The following is a 20,653-nucleotide window of genomic DNA, read 5'->3' on the forward strand; positions in this document are numbered from 1 at the left end:
TAACCAAAATAAAAATTCCCATTACTAGGAGCGCAGATAATATTCCGCAATTGTCAGCTGTTACTAGCGAAGGATGTGTTTGTCCTGTTTGCCAACAGCCCATGACAAGTACCCAGGAATGCGTAATTTCTTTATGTAATCATATATTCCATAAAGAATGCATTGAGACATGGTTACAAGAGCAACATGAATGTCCATGCTGTCGACGACTATGTCACCCAAAAGACTGTTTGCCTATAACAATCACCGCTCAAACAAAAAACTTTGAAGGCCGAAAACAATACAGCTTTCGATGACGAGGAGGAGCTTTACGTAGAAATACCCCTAAAAGCAAATCTAGTCAAAGACCAAGCCCTTTAGCTTCACAGTCATGTTCGGAAAACGAAAACGTACACCCAGCTGTACCTTTAAATATGAATGCCCAAAATACGTCTATGCCTCTTATTCAGATGGATCGGATGGATAGCCAGGAAAGAAATAACAACATCAACAACCAAGGACATGCTTCGAACGAGTTCGCAGCTGTTGATTATAATAGGGTAACTCAAATTGAGAATAGCATTACGCGAATGTTAGGAAACCTTTCGGTTGGTCGTCAACTAGAAAGCGGCTATCGCCATTCTAACAACAGTCCACGTCAAATAGATCTAAATGGCCAAAACATATAAAATTTTCGCCCAGATAAAACTATTATCATTATCCAAAATTGGAATGTTAAATATGATGGATCATCGGAGAGATTAACGGTGGATGAGTTTATTTACCGAATCCAATCCCTTACCCAAACACACTTGTGAATATATACACATATTACTAATTGGTAAAGCTCGGGATTGGTATTGGAGATACCATAAGCATAAGCATAAGTAGCCAGGATTGTGCAGCTCTAAAATATCAATTTAAAGATTATCGTTCTAATTTCGACATACGTAAACAAATACGGAGTCGGAAACAAAAAAATGGAGAATCGTTTGAATCATTTTATGATGCGATTTGTGTCTTGTGTGATCGTCTCACGGTGCCTTTCGATGAAGACGAGTTCATCGAAATATTAGTAAGGAACCTTAAACCCGAAATCAGACACGAGTTGTTGTATGTCAATGTTCGTTCAGTAGCGCATTTGAGAAAATTGTGTCAAGTGCGAGAAAATTTATTAGCTGATAAGTCATATCGCCGGACTCAACAGATGCCAAACTTTCAGCCGCCAATTTCTAAATGAAATATTTCTGCAATCAACGATCTTCCACCTCAAGAAGACGATGCATAGGAGGAGGTGTCTACCAACATCGCCGCTGTTCAGAAAAATCTTACCACAAAATGTTGGAACTGTGGGGAGGAAGCCCACCATTGGCAAGATTGTATGGCTACCCGTACGATATTTTGTTATGGCTGTGGTAAACCAGACACGTATAAGCCACAGTGCAGTCAATGTACACCACGGCGTTTGGAAAACTCGTTGAGGGGTGCACTCCGAAGCAGCCGGATAGTAGTAGTTAAGCCAGGAAAAGTTCGTTTGTGTTTAGATGCAAATTAAATGAGGTTACGAAAAAAGATGCGTACCCGCTGCAAAGTATTGAAGGAATCTTTGCGAGATTACCGAAAGCCAACATTATCACCAGGCTCGATCTAAAAGATGCCTATTGGCAAATTGAACTAGAGGAAAAATCAAAGCCTTTGACAGCCTTTACGGTACCTGGACGGCCACTGTACCAATTTGTGGTAATGCCGCTTGACCTTTGTAATGCGCCTTCAACGATGTGTAGATTTATGGATGAAATCATTAATCCAGAGCTTCGCCTTTGGTTATTCGGATATCTGGATGACCTTTGCGGTGTTTCGGGTATTCGATTCTCACTTAGCAGTTCTGATACGTATCGCTGAGCAATTTAGGAAAGCCAACCTTACCCTGAACATTAGTAAGAGCCAGTTTTGTGTTACAGAAATAAAATATCTTGGGTATGTTACTGGGCAAGGAGGTATCGCGAGAGACCCCTCTAAAGTTGGCTCGATATTGTCATGGCCAGTTCCAGGCAAATTGAAGCAAGTTCGTGGGTTTTTGGGGATATGCGGGTGGTATAGAAGTGTTTAAGCCGCCTCCTTCAGTAATTAGACGGCGGCGAAATCCTTATGCGTAGCCGTGCGTGGCGAGTGGAAAGGTGCCAAAGCGCATACACTACCATCGTCATCAATAATATATGGCAAACATCAGTCAAGTACTAACAACCAGCAACCGCGGACGCGCTCATTCTATATATATATTGTAACGAATTTACTTGCAAATCCTCTTATGTGCAATCCTCTGCTAAGTTCGGGTCACTAAACTGTTGAATAAATAATTCCAATTTGCAATTTGTAATAATGCAAAATGGCCTTTATTAAAGTACTTCACAATAACACTCAAACTGTGCAACGAATAGCTTGCTTAATAACCACACTGCTTGACAACTCAAATCAAACTGAATTCCAGCGCCTCTACAATTGTCGCCTTTTATACTCTTTGATTTCAACCTTCGCATCTTCTAGGCGCTTCCAGAATCTACTAGTCAAGCAGCTCTCAAACTTCTCAGCTGTAACTAAAATTGCACAATTTTATACATCTTCTAGGCGCTTCCAGAATCTACTAGTCCAGCAGCTCTCAAACTTCTCAGCTGTAACTACAATTGTACAATTTTATAGTTTTTCTCATTGCATACTTTCAGGAGTATCTCAGATATATGCATGTGTTTGTGCATTGACTCTCCGCTGCTCGTATACGTACATGGTACATATGTGTAGACGCAATTATTGTTTCGTTTATGTAGATACATAATGATTGATCTATGGATGTGAATTCACGTCACTGCTTAGCATCGGCTTAGAGATAGCAACACCCCTTAGTTTTGCTAAAATTCGTAACACTGCCCTCCACCTAAGTCTGATCGTCCCGATCGCCAAATGTACCACTCTTCTATTTCCTGATTTCCCAATTGCCTGTATGCGGTAGATGGCATCACTGATCGTCTTCACAATTCAGTACGGGCCTTCCCAACTGCACCGATATTTGGATAGAACATCTTTCCGCCGGTGAGGGTTGTATAGCAGTACCAAATCTCCCTCCCGGAAACCTTCCGAATTATTTTCCTTGTCGTACCTGTGTTTCATCTTACTACTCATTTTCCTGGATCGTTCCCTCGCACTCTGTTGCTTGGCCAATGAACTGCTTCGTAAAGCTGGCGCTTGACGGATTGGCTTCGCATACTCAATATCGTTCCCACGTTTCACAACAGTAGTGTGCTCCGGCTTGAAACTACCCTCGCATTCTTTCTCGGAAATTCGTTGCTTCGTTTTCCTGCGTCTTTTAGGTTTTGTCAATGCCAGTGTTTCTCTCGCAGGTACTTTTGATTTCGCTTTATTTGACCCATTCGATCCATCAACCTTTGCTCGATCTACTTTCCTTGACTTTCGTGGTCTCTGTCGAATCTCCTCCGCCAGAACTCGCTTACTGCTGAACCCTTTCTCCAACTTGAAGTTAAGTGGTATGTCCTGGTTCTTATAGCGCATAATTTTTCTCCGCATATCGATCCTGATGTCATGGTCAACCAAGAAGTCCACTCCCAATATGACTTCATCAACGATATCCGCCACAACGAATTTGTGTAAAACCATGACTCACATATCACTTCTCCCTGGACTTGGTTAGGCTCGCCTGTGACCGTACGCAACCTTGCTCCAGGTAATGACTTTTGGACAAATGCGTGGTGGTAACGGCGCGCACCCACGTATTTGTTAAAGATTAGTTAAGGCGAAAAAAGGGGAAGAAAACAAAAACACCAAAAAGGTTTCGTATTAATAAAAAAGGAATTCACAGTGGTTTTTTATTCAATGTGTATAAATACAACAAGTGTTAAGGAAGATGTTAACAAATGTTGTGAAAGTTTAAAATATTAAATATATTTTAGGAAATTATATCTTACGTGAACGGGCGATTGCGTGTACCTTTGCTGGCTGCTGGATTTAAAGAGAAGGAGACTCTTTGCCACATGAGCCGATGAACCCACGATACAGCCCCTTCGTTGGGTTTCCCGGCAACAAAGTTGCTGTACCGCGGGCTCACAGCGGTAAAAATCTAAGATACATACGTACTACCACTCACACATGCCTGTGTGTATAGTGATCACAAGAATATGTGGGTGGTAGTAACGAAGGAAAATAACCAAAGAAAGTTGTTACGAGGGGGGGAGATATATTTAGGCCTGTGGCCTAAACATACCGGCCCCCTTGCCGTAAGCAACAAAGGAAAAAAATGAAAAGAAAAAAAAGAATGACACGTGATCGCACGTCCAGTAAGGCGTTATGTCGATGTGCAGATGCGGACTGCAAGCACTGCACGTCGCACGACGGACTTCGTTTCTCGTTGTCCTGTGAAGAAAAAGAAAAGAGGTTATTAAACATACGTACGTGGTTTTAAATTCCGTGCAGTAATTACTTAGTTTTTATGAAACGCTCCTATTTTTGGCAGGCTCCTGAGACTACCAGCCCGAATACGGTCGGTTGGGTCAGGAGACCGCCAACTGTTGTTGCTGGCGTTCCGCTCACCATCAGTTCGGCGTATAGATCAGCGCCGAGTGTCAGCCGAACTGGCGATGAGCGGTAGAACTGAGGGTCTGCAAGCCGCATGAATTCAAACGGAACGGAAATCTTTGGATCCACATTGGATGGCGGACTCAACCGATGGTGGCAGTTGACCACGGCGGCTTGGGTAGTGACATGAGTCGTTGACCCGAACTTGCCGCGCAAAATAAGGGTGCATTGCCCTGGTCCTTGGTGCTCCAACTGCAAATCGCGTACCAGCTATGCATCGACAATGGTGCTGGCGGCGCAGGGATCAATGATGGCACGAACCAGATGTAGGTGCCCACGCGATTCAACGCGTACGATGGCCGTCGGCGCAATGGGCACGAAAGACCGCATGATGGGCGCTGGAGTGGCTGGGAGCAGCCGGCCGGTTCGGAAGCCTTCCGGTGTACCACGCGATAGTGCCTTTGTATCTAGGGCGTCAGAAGTGTATGGCGTTGATTTCTTTCGCCGCTGCTGTCTTCCGCGTTTGGATGACTTGGCCGGGCCTCCTTGGAGTCCGATGTCGCTGTGCCGCCAGTTGTCTCGTTCGTTTCGACGTTTATTTGCTTTCGCCGCGCTTCTTTCATGCTGTAACAGCGGCCGGAAACTGAGCATCCCATGGTTGACCGTTGACGGTCTTGTTGTTTCCTTTTTACCTCTTTCTTCCTCCGCCTTTGCTCTCTCCTCCTCCATTTCTTCCTCCTCCACCTGCTGAGCCCAGGACTTTGTCGGCCCCATTAGGTGGATTGACAACGTGTCATCGGACGGGTTGTCGTCGCCAACGGTTGTTGCATCATCGCGTTCAGAAAGACGCTCATCTAGATGGAGCGTGGTGTGGTGCTTTTGCTGGCACCGTTTGCAGCGATATTTACTTTTGCAGTTGTCAACGCGATGAAACGGCGACAAACAATTCGGGCAGTATTTATGTAGTAGGACAGGCCGTAACCTTTCTTCGGGCGACTTGCTTCTGTACTCAGCGCAGAGCCTCATACTATGATTTCTACCGCAGAGCTGGCAGGCGACGTCGAAGCGCTTGGCGTTCTCCTCTGACTTGGCAAATAGAGTTTCGAAACGGGTCATGATCTGAAAGAATATTGGTTTCATAGATCATGCCCAAATTGAGGTGGGCGGAATGTTGTTTGGGTGACGTAAGCCAAAAAAAAATATTATCTCTCATATATTTTCGCAAGAGAAAAAAACATTTTATTGAAATAAAAAATTAAAGGTCATAAGTAAATACTTATGCGCGCAAATAAATGAAGAAAAAACGGATTTAGCACGCATACATGCGATGTGGCTGGTGCTTTAGCGCCTTTAGTACATTTTATAATTTATTTTATGTCGGTGGATGTCGCCGAAGTAGTCCTAAAGATTTATTTTGATTTTTGGTGAGCTTTGTTTTCACAACAAGTGGCCTGCCACAACATGGAACGGTTCGAAACCTGGCTGAAAAGGTATTGCAGAGTTGCACTTTCACCATTCAACATTATTTTTGACGTGTATTGTCGATAATGTTGAGATTCCTAGAATTAAGTATTTTAAATCTCGATCAAAAGAATGATTGGTCGAGATATGTAATACGCGACATGTGTGGCGTGTTGTGCTCGATATGTCGTGCGGCATGCAATGCGTGACGTGTAGTGCGTGAAGTGTAGTGCGGCGTGTAGTGCATGACGTGTAGTGCGGCATGTAGTACGTGACGTGTAGTGCGCGAGATGCTTGGGCATGAGGCCTAACGCTTGTATTGCAATAATCATTGACAGTCAAGCATTAAATGTAGAGATTTTGACATCTGCTACGCTTTTCCATTGCCTGAATGAAAAGAAAATGTCATTCATTATAACACGCGGCGGTGAGTATGGTTAGGAAATCGTAATTTATCTTTCAGCGCTTGTATCAGCGACTATTTACCAGAGCCAACCGTACCAACAGTAGCGCATAAGGTATTCTTTTTACAGTCATATCAAATACGACAAATGAAGTAAAAAAATATTGATATGACTTTAAAACGAATGGCTATAACACCATTAATTGGAATTAAAATTATCATAACAGCAAGCCCCGCTAATACAGATGGTCCCAATTGTAACCATAAGAAATACATAGCTAATATAATTTGTAAAGGTGCTGACCAAATCATATTGGAATATGTTGTGAAATCCATAAAACGGTGTGCATCCACTGCCATCAAATTGACAATTTCACCCACCGTTGATTCCTTACGTGTTAGAGGTTTACGCTGATCACTTTATCGGCGGCGGCGGCGTAGGCGGCGCGCCGGCGTACGCCGGTTTTCTTACTTTAAAAGATTGATTTTTCTATTTAAAAAAATAATATTTAGGAAAGGTTTTGTTTATATGTATTTAAGGAAATCAACGTGTTGGCCATTTCGGAGAGATCCGGGGTTTTTGCATCAAAATCTCGCAGACAGTTCAGAAATTTTCAGGAGTAGCTCCTTGCGACGGGATTGTTCCTCGTTCGCATGCTCCAGAGAGGCTTCGAACCTAACCCCGGTATTTGGAATTGGTTCTGCTGCGTCTGCTGAAAAGAAATAGAGATACATAAAATAGTCACACTTTTGCCGGTATATCTCGGGCAAAGCGTAGTTTCACCTAGGCTTAACTCCTAATAATCGCCGCGAACACAATTTCTTTAAATCATTTGTGGCTCCTTGGCGGTCACGCATAAAGGCGACTTAGGGTTGTTATGAATGGTCTATTAATACTCAAGACTATCGTGGCACAGGGCGCCTCCAGTTTTTTCGGCTGTTTTTAAGAGCTAAAATTTCCGATGTGCGAACAGTAGGAATCCTACCACCAGTCGCTACCACGCCTCCTCACACAATATGCCAGTACAGAAGCTATAGGACTGCGACTTCGAACTCATACCTTCGTCGTCGTCACTTTCCTAGAAGCTCTAGGTGTTGCTCCGAAGACTTTCCAACGGATGCTTTTGTCGCGCTATGCTGCCGAGCTACACTTTGAAACGTTAGGAAGTGACTATTCGGCCAAAGATGCCGCCCTCGAAATCATAAGCAGTCTAAGTGGATGTCATTGCGTCATGGGTGAAAATCCGTATAATCCTTGGCTCATCTACATAATTAAAATTTTACAAGGACCCTGGATAAAATTTTTAAAATGTAGACCAAAGATTGCGGACGTTTGTGTTCAGAACATTGATTTCAATAGTCTTCGTTAAATCAAATTTAGAATGAAAGTCGAAGGATTTTAAGTTGAAAGTTGTTAACTACTGTTTTCCGGCCTTACGATATAGGAGCTCATTATGGATGACCGCGTAGCTTCAGTTTTCAGACAAGTTCGACTGTCCACTACGTTAGGGTAGTATCACAAACGGTCATTAGTTCCACTCGCTTGGGAAAGCTTTTGCTTCACCACTTTGAGTGTTCTTGCGAAAGACAAAGCCTCACCTGGTAGATATATGTGCCTACATATTCACAATTGTAAAAGGAGCCGTAACGTGTAGCTGATATTTAAACTTGGTTGATAGGCTATAATCAATATGATTCACTCCAAGGGACTAGTTTTGGATAGGGCCGCCAACTTTAGGAAATGTCCAACCGGGACACTTGGGTGTTGAAGGATGAAGGGTGAAAATCAAAATTAACATTTCATACGCTATTGTATAGCTTCGCAAATAAACAGCAGATGTTTGAATGCAAGACTTAGTGATTTTTCAAACCCTTCTCATAAGTACATATATCCTCAACTTAAGTATGAGGTAAGAATAATTTCAAAGGAGTGTTTGGATTTTGTATCACTGATTTCGCTTATTCTTGAGGACAATTTAAAAACATTTTCGCCTTGGGTCATTTTATTTGAATTATGCAAAGTGAGCATATAAATTTATTATATAACATTTCTTTTAGTATTTTGTTTTAATAACTTGCTGAATTGGGTGATGGAAAGTCCGTGTTGAGTTGACATCGAAAGCGCCTGTTATTTTAAAAAACTTTTGAATTGTTATAAAGAGTTAAATTTCGCTATTACTTTCTTATAACTGGCAGTGATGCGCATCCGTTGATACCACTTTCGACCATATCCGACCAATTTTTGACATGAACAATACATGGCCTAAACAGTCTTAAACGAGTAGAAAATATAGTAACGCGCCGGACGCCGCGCCGCCACGCCGATATTTTTGACATTCGGCGGCGGCGTGCGAAAAACGACCAAAATCGGCGGCGGCCGGCGTTTATCGGCGGCGTATATCTCTATTACGTGTAGCATTTGAAATAACTAAAGCCTTACGATAAATAGCATTAATTAACGCTGTACGTATACGTAAACCAACAACAAACATTCGATGAAAGTGTTGTCCCAAAATGACAGTTTGTGCAGCTGCCGTAACAAATAATAGTACTGAATAGAATATACCCTTACATTAGGGTTGTGGCTCCGTCTCTTCGTCGGCATAGTCTTCAACAAAAGTTATAATTAAGCTCAATATTTGCGGTTGTACAATGGCTAGAAGATCAGCTATTAATTTAATAAGTGCACGAAGTAGAAATACACCACCAGTTGATTTAAGAATGGCTGGCATTATCGATGTTAATTTCCTTTTATGGCTTGAGCCAGCTGCATGTGGATTTTCGAATTCAACCTTGCCATTACTATATTGGGCTTTTGGTTGTTGTGGAGTTATGCTGTGACTTTTAACATTCTTTCGTACACTTTTATTCCAATAATATGCAAATATAGGCATAACTTCTTTACTGCTGTCTTGTGGACGTAAGTCCCATAGATCTTTCTCTTCTAGGGGATTTCTATATCCCTTCCATGCCATTATATCGAACCAAGTGTATGTAATGCGAGATAGGAAACTGGCCGAACTTTCTGGTATTTCATTATTTGTACGTTTATATTTAGTTTCCCTTGGCATGGCATCGGCGAAACAATTTAATAGCACACGAAATACCAAAATATATCATATTGCTGATATAATTATATTCAGTCCATGAATAATCAGGTTTATTTGATGCATTCGAGTTTATAATTGGGTCCCTCTTTTTTTTCTCTTACTTCGGTGCGACATTGGGCTACAGAACATATAACAAGCAGGAACCAGAACATAAATTGTACACCCGATGTTTGGACACCATATTTACGATTTTAATGGTATAAAAATAGATAACAGCAAACTTATAAATGAAGCAAACTTCATCACTGGCGTCCATATATCAACATGATGTATTAGGTGCGCTGTTTCGTCAAAGTGGAAGAAAGCTTCAATTTGTAAGCAGTGCATGATATTCTTTATTTGTGACGTGTAATAACCAAACAGCGAGGCACTGAAATACGGTTTGGGTTACTATAATAGCGTTGACTCAGCTCCATTTCATATTTTATATGAGCCGTCCATTGTCGAATACAATGGCTTTACATATCGTGCTATATGCTTTAGCCTTGTGGTTATAAGATCAAACGAAACATTTTATATTTAGTTCGGGTATCGTCATACTAGTTTTCCGTTCAGGACTTTTAATATTCTTGGGGTTGCTGTTATTTTACGATATACTCTTTCGGAAAATTAGGGTAGCAAGCGGATTAAAAATGGCCTTACCTGCAGGTTTGGCTATTTTAAGCAAATGTTGGAACGTGTACGTTGCGCAAACGCAGAGATGCACTGACACAAATCTGCTACACAAAGGGATTTCGATATTTCCCGTGATCTTGAAACTCATGGCTGTAGTTATGTACGAAATGAGAATCTGGAGGAAGGGCCAATGATAGCACGCTGTGGCGACATGTGGTCACATTTGTCACCAATAGTTTAACATTGCTGAAAATCTTGAAACCAATTTTGAAAACGAATGATGTAGTTACCGAAAATATTTTCTATGTACAAAATTTGGGGATCTGGAAATAATGGAAACATTTTTTTTTTTTTTTTTGTTCCAAACTGAAGATGATGAACCTAAAACGTATGCGCAACTCTGGATAGATTCCAAGTGCGCACACCTATTACCAGCATCATGTGGCGTGCTTTTCATTGTTTCAAAAAACGCTGACATTTTGTAATTGAAGTATGTCCACTATTTTTATATTTGAAATTGAAAAAGCACCACTTCAACGACCCATAGGACTTTCAGCGATAAACACTAGAATTTATTAACATCTTTTCCTAAAAAACCCTAAATGTAACTGATTGAATTAGGAATCGAGAAGTACATGCAGTGTCCTTTGATACCTTAACTTGCAATCGGGACTTTCTTGCATGCGCTATGCTAAATAAAGAAAGAACACTTTACATTGAACTCAAAACGCGAAGTAATTCTATTATATTCGAACAACTAATTTGTAAAAGCTTCAACTTTAAAACATTTGATCAGGATTTAAAGTACACGAAGGCGAAATTAGCCATTAACTCAATCCTGATGCCGATTTAAATGGAGATCAAAGTATGAACCCAACACAAGCGTACATTGCTTTAATAATGATCCGACGTCATTGTGGTATGGTTCAATGGTTGTTAAAACAACTTCATTTACAGATGAGGAAGCCAAGCAGGTTTGGAAACTGTATTCGTATAATAAAGAAAAGGCTTTCGTTCGCCTGAAATCACTTTTAAAGAAACTCAAAAATTGCACGAATTTCAAGACACCCAAAAGGAAATTGCGCCATTTGCTATTTGGGATGCAACTTTAAATTGCAACGGTATGTGGTTGATTTATAAACCATTTACAAATTGTATAAGCGAATATTACACCTAGCAGGTTAACTCGGGAGTAAATTCAACAGTTTTATCGAAACAGAATACACACGATGAACGAGCAGATGCAACGGCCGATATTCGTACATTACTTCTAATCTTCCAGCACTACATCATCGCCAGTTTCCAACTATGTGAGTATATAAATTTTTGCTTTAGTTTTCTTTTTCGCATTTAATGTTAGAATAAATATACAAGTGATAACCCACAATGTTCATCCGATTCGTAAGAATTATCTGCTCTGATGGATTTATTGAAATAATCACTAGGAATATCATAATTTTTCGCATTTGAAAGCATCTTTGTTGCAGTTTCTATATTAATATTGTTGCCTTGTTGAATCAATATTTGACATAGTGGGTAATTCTTGTTGTTGTGATGATGTGCTGCCGTAGTTATAGCCCTCAACCGCCTATGAGTTCTGGTAATGCCGATCGGAATGCCCATTTAACATTGGAACGGGTTCTAATTCTTCGCCACAACTTGCCAATACATAATATAATATACGATTTAGGACTGATAGAGGTAGTTGCGGCAGCCCCGTACACTTGGATGTGGAATTAGTACTGCATGCCTGTGGAATTGCTTCTTGGTAACCACTTTCTATGATATATTTGTCCCGGGCTTGAGTGTTTGTAAGATTTTTCGAGGTTTTATTTTCGCGATTTAGTATACGTTGGGTGCGACGCGGTTCATCGGACGGTAATTTCAAGAAAAAACCTGCGCTAAATAGGGGCTGGTTGCAGGTCTGTCGTGACATCACTAGGGTAAATATGATGATTGATCGCAAAAATTGCGTTTATCAAAATTCGTGAAAAAAATTCAGAGAGCAAAAAAAGGTTATTGTTAATTTTTGGGGCTTATCAGCTGCACGTAATCATGAAATTGATTTCCATGAAACAGCAGGAGTGGGATATGAACCCGCCCTCCTACGATGGTTGAAGTGTTACAAGCGCATTCAGCCACGTCATGCCGTAGTTGTTGAGAAGTTTTCCCAATTGCCTCCTTTGAATATTTTATTCTTTTACATACTACATACATCGTATGCTTGTTGGTGAGGCGATTTTCAAAGAAACTTGGTAATGCTGCTGTTTGTGTTCCATGTATGGAACTACAACGAATTATCCAATGTTGTCTATTTGTATGAGTTAAGAGGGGATTGCCCGTATCGCTTTAAATGTATGAAAACATTTATTTGAAGCAGTTTTATAATTTGTTAAATAATTTGGGAAAATTTTTAAACAACGTGACATCCGGACGGACAAGGCTCAGTATACATATGCAGTTCATTTTATTTAACTGTTGTTAAGAAATGTAAATAATACATTGGTATACTCATTTAAGTGATCACAATTGAGAAAATTTATACATTTAAGCCCAAGCGGTTGCGGGTGCAATGCGCCAGATATAGCCAACACAAAAATCCGTTTAAAGAATTTGGCAAATAGGCAAGTTGAATTTTTATGATAATGAGACAAAAATGATTCAATTGTATTCTGCGGCAGATAGTGAGTCTGCGTTAGGGTATGTTGGCCTCGTTCAGGGGAACGAGAGCAGGGTTATCGGTGTGTTGGCCTCGTTCTGGGTGAACGAGAGCTGGGTTATTTGGGATAGAGGAATGTGGACTATTAAAGTTCATTTTCCTTGTTGTTGGGCGGAAGTAGTACCAGTTTCGCGATTGGTCTCGTAATTTGTCCCTTCATTGTATGGACGTCAACAACACGTACACGGTTATCGGAACCTGGGTGTGCGTTGACAATTCTCCCCTTCTCCACTCGTTTGGTTGTAGGTTATCTTCTTTTATGACGACTAGATCCCCGGGTTTTAAGTTGGATTGTGGATGTTTCCATTTATACCGTTTCTGGATCTCGGTGAGATATTCCGATTTCCATCTTTTGCAAAAGGTTTGATGAAGGGCTTTCATCTTTTGCCATCGGTTTACAATTGAGGTAGGGTTTTCACTACAATCGAGTTCAGGTGGAGCTAAAAGATGCCCACCTACGAGAAAATGGCCTGGAGTAAGCGGCTCCAGGTCGGAGGGGTCGTTGGATAAGGGACTTAGAGGTCTCGAGTTGAGGCAGGCCTCAATTCGACATAAGAGGGTGGTAAACTCCTCGAAGGTATATTTATGATCGGACGCGATCTTGTTAAAATGGGTCTTAAAACTTTTTACCCCCGCTTCCCACAAACCCCCTATGTGAGGAGCCCTTGGCGGTATAAAATGCCAATCTATAATGTGATGGCTATATTTAGTCAATGTTCCGCCCCTTGCTTCACGCAGAAATGCTTTGAACTCGGATCGTAAAGATCGCTAAGCTCCGACAAAGTTAGTACCATTGTCGGAGTAAACGTTTTTCGGACAGCCTCGTCTGGATACAAATCTGGCGAAGGCAGCTGGGAAGGACCCGGTACTAAGGTCGTTTGTCGCTTCGAGATGGATAGCTTTCGTCGAAAAGCAGACAAACAGGCAAACATATCCTTTTGAAATTCGACATCCCCTCCCTCGGTAGGATTTTATATCGAATGGTCCCGCGAAATCTACCCCAGTGTTGGTGAAGGCCCTAGTAAAGGTGGTGCGCTCTTTCGGAAGGATCCCCATAAGTTGCGTTTGTGTCCGCTTCCTGTAAATAGTACAGACCTTACAGTTGAGGATAACCGACCTTATCATGATTTTAACGCGTGTGATCCAGTACTGAGTGCGGATATGACGTAGGATCAGCTGGTTCCCTCCATGCAGGGTGGTCTCATGAGAGGATTGAACTATAAGCCTGGATAAGGTGCAAGTGTAAGGAAGGATAATGGGATGACTTTCGTTATGAGACATATCTTTGGATGCCCCCAGTTCGAATGATGCCTTCTTCTTCTATATATGGATTCAGGGGTAAAATCTCACTCTTGCCATTTATTGGTTTTCCTGACTTCAAATTTGCGTATTCTTCTTGATAGTGCTGCCTTTGGCATATTGTTATCAAGATTCGTGTGGTTTTTTCTATTTCGTCAGAGGCTATCGAATGAGAATCCCTTTTAAAGGAGGCTTTAGTTGATGGGTGCGTATTCTGGAAAAACCGAAGAACATAGGATATAACCCGCAAAGCCCTTGGTAGATCGGAAAACCTATCCAGAATATGCCACTCTGCTCGCCAAATCTGCAGGGTTTGACGCGGAGTCTACATGCCGCCATACTTTGTCTCCAACTTTGTCGATGATTTTCGTTATTCGATGTGCCACAAACGTTGACCACGAACATGGTGGCTTTCGGATCCATGCCATGTACTATCGTCGAATCTGTCCAAAGGGTTACTTTAATATTGGAAAGTTGCATATTTTCTATGGCCGACTCTATGATTTCTGCAAGTAGGGCTGCGCCGCAGAGTTCCAATCGTGGCAATGATATAGTTTTGACCGGGGCTACTCTCGTCTTGGCCATCAGCAAGTTGGTGAAGACTTGATCCTTCGTTTGTACCCTGAGGAAAACAGTGGCGGCATATGCTTTTTCCGAAGCATCGCTGAATCCGTGTATTTCGACGCTGTCCTTTGGGGTAAAATGAACCCATCGCGGTATGCGGATATCGTTGATTTTTCCATATTTTTGCATAAATGCGGTCCAACGATCTAGAGTATTTGGTGATACCGCTTCGTCCCAACCCGTGCCTTCGAACCAAATATTTTGCATTATAATTTTGGCTACAATTACGACTGGTGCCAGCCAGCCAAGAGGGTCGAAAAGTTTTGCTATCGCAGACAGTATTGACCTTTTTTTACAGTAGGGTTATTATAAACGGGTTTCGCTGCAAAGTAGAAGTAGTCGAAATGAGCGTTCCATCTGATACCGAGTGCTTTTACCATGCTGGTGTCTTCAAACTCAACAAAATCCGGGCTTAATAGGTGTTGCTTCGGTATACCCTGTAGAATTTTCTTGCAGTTGAACGTCGCAATGGGAAACCTGCCGATTGCAATGCCGATGATATTTCGCCCCTTGCCTTGATTGCAATTTCGATGCTGTGTCCACCGGCGAGTACATGCAATTTCGCAGGATATCTGCTGCAATTGGATGCGATGTCTTCACGTCATCAGCTAATTGGTGCAGCGTCCGAATCGCAAGATATGGAGCACAATTAACACCAAAGGTTACCGTTTTCAATTCGTAAATGTTAATTAGGTTTTTGGGGCATTTGCGAAATATGATTCGCTGGTATTTTGTTTGGTCTTCATTGACCCATATTTGGCGGTACATTTTTTCTATGTCGCTGTTAAATACGTATTTGAACAGCCGCCAACGTAGTATAAGAATTGTTAGGTCGGATTGAAGAATCGGCCCTGGATATAAGGCATCATTTAGACTTTTGCCATTAGTGGTAGGACAAGAGGCATTAAATACGACTCTGACTTTTGTTGTTGTACTTCCCTCCTTTATAACAGCATGGTGAGAGAGGAAGTAACAGTCGGTTGAGTCTGGCGAGATATTACTGACCTGTTGCTTATGCCCTAAGGTTTCATATACGGATGCAACTCTATTGTATTCCGTTTGAAGGACTGGGTTTTTCGCGAGTCGTGTCTCGTTGCGATAGAATTGAGAACACGCACTTCTTAATGAGGGGCCTAAGTTAAACTCTTTCCTAAAGGGTAACGAGACTACGTATTTGCCATCGTTGTTCCGAACTGTTGTGGATTTGTATAGCTCCTCGCAGTAAGTTTCATCGTTATTGATGCTCCTCTTCTTTGGAACTAGGGTCTTATTTGTATCAACCGCTTCTGTCCGGCCTGTCAAAATCCAGCCGAACACCGTTTCCTGTGCTATTAATGTGTTTAGCACATCTTTCTTGATGCCGCCTAACATAATTTGGGGGTATATGTCTCCGCCCAGAATTAGATCGATAAAATTATCATAACAGCAAGCCCCGCTAATACAGATGGTCCCAATTGTAACCATAAGAAATACATAGCTAATGTAATTTGTTAAGGTGCTGACCAAATCATATTGGAATATGTTGTGAAATCCATAAAACGGTGTGCATCCACTGCCATCAAATTGACAATTTCCCCCACCGTTGATTCCTTACGTGTTAGAGGTTTACGCCGATCACTTTATCGGCGGCGGCGGCGTACGCCGGTTTTCTTACTTTAAAAGCTTGATTTTTCTATTTAAAAAAATAATATTTAGGAAAGGTTTTGTTTATATGTATTTAAGGAAATCAACGTGTTGGCCATTTCGGAGAGATCCGGGGTTTTTGCATCAAAATCTCGCAGACAGTTCAAAAATTTTCAGGAGTAGCTCCTTGCGAAGGGATTGTCCCTCGTTCGCATGCTCCAGAGAGGCTTCGAACCTAACCCCGGTCTTTGGAATTGGTACTGCTGCGTCTGCTGAGAAGAAATAGAGATACATAAAATAGTTACACTTTTGCCTGTATATCTCGGGCAAAGCGTAGTTTCACCTAGGGTTAACTCCTAATAATCGTCGCGAACACAATTTCTTTAAATCATTTGTGGCTCCTTGGCGGTCACGCATAAAGGCGACTTAGGGTTGCTATGAATGGTCTATTAATACTCATGACTATCGTGGCACAGGGCGCCTCCAGTTTTTTCGGCTGTTTTTAAGAGCTAAAATTTCCGATGTGCGAACAGTAGGAATCCCTACCACCAGTCGCTACCATGCCTTCTCACACCATATGCCAGTACAGAAGCTATAGGACTGCGACTTCGAACTCATACCTTCGTCGACGTCACTTTCCTGGAAGCTCTAGGTGTTGCTCCGAAGACTTTCCAACGGATGCTTTTGTCGCGCTATGCTGCCGAGCTACACTTTGAAACGTTAGGAAGTGACTATTCGGCCAAAGATGCCGCCCTCGAAATCATAAGCAGTCTAAATGGATGTCATTGCGTCATGGGTGAAAATCCGTATAATCCTCGGCGCATCTACATAATTAAAATTTTACAAGGACCCTGGATAAAATTTTTAAAATGTAGACCAAAAATTGCAGACGTTTGTGTTCACAACATTGATTTCAATAGTCTTCGTTAAATCAAATTTAGAATGAAAGTAGACGGATTTTAAGTTGAAAGTTGTTAACTACTGTTTTCCGGCCTTACGATATAGGAGCTTATTATGGATGACCGCGTAGCTTCAGTTTTCAGACAAGTTCGACTGTCCACTACGTTAGGGAAGTATCACACACGGTCATTAGTTCCACTGGCTTGGGAAAGCTTTTGCTTCACCACTTTGAGTGTGCTTGCGAAAGACAAAGCCTCACCTGGTAGATATAAGTGCCTACGTATTCACAATTGTAAAAGGAGCCGTAACGTGTAGGTGATATTTAAACTTGGTTGATAGGCTATAATCAATGTGATTCACTCCAAGGGACTAGTTTTGGATAGGGCCGCCAACTTTAGGAAATTTCCAACCGGGAGACTTGGGTGTTGAAGGATGAAGGGTGAAATTCAAAATTAACATTTCATACGCTATTGTATAGCTTCGCAAATAAACAGCAGATGTTTGAATGCAAGACTTAGTGATTTTTCAAACCCTTCTCATAAGTACATATATCCTCAACTTAAGTATGAGGTAAGAATAATTTCAAAGGAGTTTTTATGCCCCTAGAACCTACTAAAGGATTTTGTATCACTGATTTCGCTTATTCTTGAGGACAATTTAAAAACATTTTCGCCTTGGGTCATTTTATTTGAATTATGCAAAGTGAGCATATAAATTTATTATATAACTTTTCTTTTAGTATTTTGTTTTAATAACTTGCTGAATTGGGTGATGGAAAGTGCGTGTTGAGTTGACATCGAAAGCGCCTGTTATTTTAAATAACTTTTGAATTGTTATAAAGAGTTAAATTTCGCTATTAGTCTCTTATAACTGGCAGTGATGCGCATCCGTTGATACCACTTTCGACCATATCCGACCAATTTTCGACATGAACAATAAATGGCCTAAACAGTCTTAAACGAGTAGAAAATATAGTAACGCGCCGGACGCCGCGCCGCTACGCCGATATTTTTGACATTCGGCGGCGGCGTGCGAAAAACGACCAAAATCGGAGGCGGCGGCGGCGTGTATCGGCGGCGTATATCTCTATTACGTGTAGCATTTGAAATAACTAAAGCCTTACGATAAATAGCATTAATTAACGCTGTACGTATAGGTAAACCAACAACAAACATTCGATGAAAGTGTTGTCCCAAAATGACAGTTTGTGCAGCTGCCGTAACAAATAATAATACTGAATAGAATATACCCTTACATTAGGGTTGTGGCTCCGTCTCTTCGTCGGCATAGTCTCCAACAAAAGTGATAATTAAGCTCAATATTTGCGGTTGTACAATGGTTAGAAGATCAGCTATTAATTTTATAAGTGCACCAAGTAGAAATACACCGCCAGTTGATTTAAGAATGGCTGGCATTATCGATGTTATTTTCCTTTTATGGCTGGAACCAGCTGCATATGGATTTTCGAATTCAACCTTGCCATTACTATATTGGGCTTTTGGTTGTTGTGGAGTTATGCTGTGACTTTTAACATTCTTTCGTACACTTTTATTCCAATAATATGCAAATATAGGCATAACTTCTTTACTGCTGTCTTGTGGACGTAAGTCCCATAGATCTTTCTCTTCTAGGGGATTTCTATATCCCTTCCATGCCATTATATCGAACCAAGTGTATGTAATGCGAGATAGGAAACTGGCCGAACTTTCTGGTATTTCATTATTTGTGCGTTTATATTTAGTTTCTCTTGGCATGGCATTGGCGAAACAATTTAATAGCACACGAAATACCAAAATATATCATATTGCTGATATAATTATATTCAGTCCATGAATAATCAGGTTTATTTGATGCATTCGAGTTTATAATTGGGTCCCTCTTACTTTTTTCTCTTACTTCGGTGCGACATTGGGCTACAGAACATATAACAAGCAGGAACCAGAACATAAATTGTACACCCGATGTTTGGACACCATATTTACAATTTTAATGGTATAAAAATAGATAACAGCAAACTTACAAATGAAGCAAACTTCATCACTGTCGTCCATATATCAACATGATGTATTAGGTGCGCTGTTTCGTCAAAGTGGAAGAAAGCTTCAATTTGTAAGCAGTGTATGATATTCTATATTTGTGACGTGTAATAACCAAACAGCGAGGCACTGAAATACGGTTTGGTTTACTATAATAGCGTTGACTTAGCTCCATTTCATATTTTATACGAGCCGTCCATTGTCGAATACAATGGCTTTACATATCGTGCTATATGCTTTAGCCTTGTGGTTACAAGATCAAACGAAACATTTTATATTTAGTTCGGGTATCGTCATACTAGTTTTCCGTTCACGACTTTTAATATTCTTGTGGTTGTTGCTATTTTACGATATACTCTTTCGGAAAATTAGGGTAGCAAGCGGATTAAAAATAGCCTTACCTGCAGGTTTGGCTATTTTAAGCAAATGTTGAACGTGTACGTTGCGCAAACGCAGAGCTGCACTGACAAAAATCTGCTACACAAAGGGATTTCGATATTTCCCGTGATCTTGAAACTCATGGCTGTAATTATGTACGAAATGAGAATCTGGAGGAAGGGCCAATGATAGCACGCTGTGGCGACATGTGGTCACATTTGTCACCAATAGTTTAACATTGCTGAAAATTTTGAAACCAATTTTGAAAACGAATGATGTAGTTACCGAAAATATTTTCTACGTACAAAATTTGGGGATCTGGAAATAATGGAAACATTTTTTTTTTTTTTTGTTCCAAACTGAAGATGATGAACCTAAAACGTATGCGCAATTAATGGATAGATTCCAAGTGCGCACACCTATTACCAGCATCATGTGGCGTGCTTTTCATTGTTTCAAAAAACGCTGACATTTTGTAATTGAAGTATGTCCACTATTTTTATATTTGAAATTGAAAAAGCACCACTTCAACGACCCATAGGACTTTCAGCGATAAACACTAGAATTTATTAACATCTTTTCCTAAAAAACCCTAAATGTAACTGATTGAATTAGGAATCGAGAAGTGTCCTTTGATACCTTAACTTGCAATCGGGACTTTATTGCATGCGCTATGCTAAATAAAGAAAGAACACTTTACATTGAACTCAAAACGCGAAGTAATTCTATTATATTCGAACAAAAAATTTTTGTAAAAGCTTCAACTTTAAAACATTTGATCGGGATTTAAAGTACACGAAGGCGAAATTAGCCATAAACTCAATCCTGATGCCGATTTAAATGGAGATCAAAGTATGAACCCAACTCAAGCGTACATTGCAACAGGAAGTTGCTTTAATAATGATCCTAAGTCATTGTGGTATGG

The 20,653-nt window shown here is 40.9% G+C and overlaps 1 protein-coding gene and 3 pseudogenes across 7 annotated transcripts in view; 1 reads left to right on the forward strand and 3 right to left on the reverse strand.

Moving 5' to 3' along the window:
* The window catches only part of hgo (homogentisate 1,2-dioxygenase), a 1,123,318-nt gene that overhangs the window by 118,868 nt on the left and 983,797 nt on the right, over nucleotides 1-20,653 (reverse strand). The window lies entirely within an intron of this gene.
* LOC137239688 (multidrug resistance-associated protein 1 pseudogene) lies at nucleotides 6,560-9,861 on the reverse strand (annotated as a pseudogene).
* LOC137239695 (multidrug resistance-associated protein 1-like) lies at nucleotides 16,192-19,525 on the reverse strand (annotated as a pseudogene).
* Nucleotides 19,562-20,569, forward strand: LOC137239699 (uncharacterized; annotated as a pseudogene).

The sequence above is a fragment of the Eurosta solidaginis genome, chromosome 2 (genome assembly GCF_040869045.1).
Source record: "Eurosta solidaginis isolate ZX-2024a chromosome 2, ASM4086904v1, whole genome shotgun sequence".
Classification (NCBI taxonomy): domain Eukaryota; kingdom Metazoa; phylum Arthropoda; class Insecta; order Diptera; family Tephritidae; genus Eurosta; species Eurosta solidaginis.